At 41.7% G+C, this 3,440-nt stretch overlaps 1 pseudogene; it reads right to left on the bottom strand.

Annotated features, from left to right (window-relative positions):
- The window catches only part of LOC126513861 (ubiquitin carboxyl-terminal hydrolase 1-like), a 33,837-nt pseudogene that overhangs the window by 1,007 nt on the left and 29,390 nt on the right, over positions 1–3,440 (bottom strand).

Below are 3,440 nucleotides of genomic sequence, written 5' to 3'. Positions count from 1 at the left end.
TTTTTTTGGTTTTTCGAGACAGGGTTTCTCTGTCGTTTTGGAGCCTGTCCTGGAACTAGCTCTGTAGACCAGGCTGGTCTCGAACTCACAGAGATCCGCCTGCCTCTGCCTCCCAAGTGCTGGGATTAAAGGCGTGCGCCACCACCGCCCGGCTCAGATACTATAAATTTTGTAAACTAATTTATATTTTCAAAGTTAGGAAACTTCCTTACTTCTATTTCTAGAGATCATAAAATGTTTATCTATTAGAAATTTCATTGGTATAAAAACAGAACATAAAGAAATTGCTTACATATTTTTACATCATAATATTAAAAATGAAAACTGATCATTTTGATATTCTTTACTCTCTATCTTCTATATCACTGAGTAAAACACAGCATTGTCACCTGAGAGGCAGATGAATTTGGATCTCAGTCTTCCAGTGGGAAAGTAACTGAAGACCTAGAAATCATGGTACTAGATTCCCAATCCAGTGCTACAGGGAGTAGCCAAATGGAATACACAGGAAGAGTAGCCATCACCTGTGAGAATACAGCACCAGGACTGCTAGAAGTTAACATTTACAACTGAGCCTCCTCAGTGCTTCAGGTGGGGTGTGCTGAGTAAGCTAAGGGTCCCAAAATAATTGGTTTCACTGACCTTAATTTACCAGGAATATTCAAGTTTCCTCCTCACCGTGGATGAAGTAAATAATGCCTCTGACTGATGACAGGTTTTTTTTTTTCTTTTGTGATTCTACTGAGATGTAAACATAGCAGTCACTATGACAAGGAATTCTCCTCAGAGGACAGAGAAGACAAGGGAACAGAAAACAGAAAGCATCCACAATTCTTCATTGCCCTCTTTCCTCTCTAAGGACCCCTATATAGGTGTCCTTCTATTTTGCCATGTAAAGCCTTTCTAATTTGTAAAACATATGGCTTTTTCATTGGTATTCAGCTCAGTGGAAGAGCACATGCCTAGTGAGTCCTGAACTCACGTCCTAGAACCACGAAAGACAACAATTTTCCTCTGTTCTTACATGAGCCTTAAGTTTGTAGGGTTCAATACATGTAACAGTTTTCAAATTTTAACAGATTCTTATTGATCATCTGATGGATGCTAATTCTGGCACCAGAGATACAGGCTCTAGTTCCTAGGAACCAACTTCCCCCTCAAGAAGGCACAGGGCAAACATGGATACAACAGTGGGTACAGAGACTACATTCTGAGGAACATTCTCAAGAAGCTAGAAAATGCCAGATGCTGGTACTTCAGATGGTGAAACTGAGGAAAGTTTTTTTTTTTTTCACAATATAAGGACTGAGTACCAAGATAAGAAACTCTCTTGTGTAACTGAGATCAATATTGACAGGAAGAGCAGCATCAGGAGAGGAACTAGAAACACCAAGATTATTACTGCAGGTATGCACAGGCTGTGTTCAGAAACTAGCAAAGAGGTCACTGAGGACTGGGGATGTGGTGAGGGGACACTAAGGATATTGGAAAAGATAGGGCTAATCAGACTTACAAATGTGATTTGTGTCACATGGTGTGGTGGCCATGGCAATGACATCCACTTGCAAAGGCCACAAGTCCAGAAAAGGTCAACATACAGAAATTTTCGACAGACAGCATCAGGGACTCAGTGCTTGCTCCTTTTAGTTTGCTATGACTGAAGGGAACCATAAGAGTTGACGGTGCAAACTGTCAAGTCGGGATGTACCTCCCTCCACAGAGTGCTGTTACCTAGCATGCATGAAGTTCTGGTTTGATCTCCAGCACCACATAACACTCGTATGGCAGCACATGATTGTAATACAGCACTTGGGAGATGAAGGCAGGAATTTCAGAAGTTCAAGGAGGTGGAAGTTACTATGGGCTACATGGAACCCTGTTTCTTAAGGCAGAAAGGACAGAAAGAAAGTGAACTATAATATTGAGCAACTGTATTAGATAACTATTCAAGAAGATTGAGCAATACTTGGTGATATTATATCATATACTAAGAGATAAAATAAATATCTTGTTACACATGGCTAGGAGAGAGAAAAAAATGTGTCTAGACAGTACACTCTCTAACCCAATTTCATCTGTCTGGCCTCTCTGTGATAGGACATCCCTCTTAGCAGCAGCTTCATAACCCACACTGACGCTTTGTTATTCTAAGGGGTTAGCTTTCCAGGAACTCGAAAGTCGTGCTGAAATCATCCCATAAACACATGTTCCTAGCTGAACAAGGAGAGGATAACACGCTCTGATTTACCTACAAGCTGCTGATCAAACAACCACAGTGGGTGCTCAGATAATATGAGCTTAAAATTAGTTTCTTCAAAGCCAAGATTATTGCCCTTTAGGTTAGATCTTGTTTTCACTATTAATTACAAATATATCTACAGTCTGTGGACACCAAAACTCAAGCTTTAATTTTGTTCAGAACTAGACAGGTACAAATTTTACTGACCTTCTCATAGGCAGACCTCAGCAAAGGCTGACCCAGGTTCTCTAATGTAGACACTTTTTTTGTCATGTCCGAAAGACCAAAACACAGCGAGCACTTCCAGACCGTCATTAACACATCATGGGAGTGAAGACAGCTTGCACGTGTGTCATTCCAGAACCAGGACAGGAGCATGTCTCGTCTGTGTGACTCAGGACAGCTCCTTGTCTGCTCCCTCTGCCTTGTTAGAGCAGTCATTTTTCACGTGAATCCTCTCCTTTGGCCATTTTTTCATTAGTTTATGAGGCAGAGATCTCTTTGCAATGACTTTCCTTCCCCTCTCTAGGCTGCAAACAGGATCTAAAGTAACAATGCATGTGAAAGCAGATGAAGAAGGGAACTTCCTGAGCTGAGCTGTGTTAGTCTCTGTCAGGTCCCTCTGAATGCGGACAGCTTTCAAGTGAGGAAATGATTTTTAGTATCTGGGAAGCCCATGTCAATAGATTTTCTAAAATGTAAAATTAAGGGACAAATGAAAATATCTCAGTAAATAAAAGTCATAGCCATACAAACCTGATGTTCAATCCCCAAAACCCATGATGGAAAGAGAGAACCAGCTCCCATAAATTGTTTTTTGACCATACACACAAACACAACACACACACACACACACAGAGACATGACATTTATACCCTCCACTCACATATATCATATGTGTGAACATGCACACACAGCTAACCATATTAATAAATTGAATTTTTTTTATTGAGAATAAGAAAAAAAAGTTTCCGCCTCCTCCCAGCCTCCCATTTCCCTCTCCCTCCCCCCACTCTTCTCCCCCTCCCCCCACTCCTCTCCCCCTCCCTCTCCAATCCAAAGAGCAGTCATGGTTCCCTACCCTGTGGAAAGTCCAAGGTCCTTCCCCCTCCGTCCATGTCTAGGAAGGTGAACATCCAAACTGGCTAGGCTCCCACCAAGCCGGAACATGAAGTAGGATCAAAACCCCTTGCCATTGACC

Source organism: Alexandromys fortis, unplaced genomic scaffold, assembly GCF_014885135.2.
Source record: "Alexandromys fortis isolate MF-2015 unplaced genomic scaffold, M_Fortis_MF-2015_v1.1 scaffold_130, whole genome shotgun sequence".
NCBI classification, from domain to species: Eukaryota; Metazoa; Chordata; class Mammalia; order Rodentia; family Cricetidae; genus Alexandromys; species Alexandromys fortis.
Note: the sequence above shows the minus strand (reverse complement) of the source record. Positions and strands in the feature narration are given on the sequence as shown.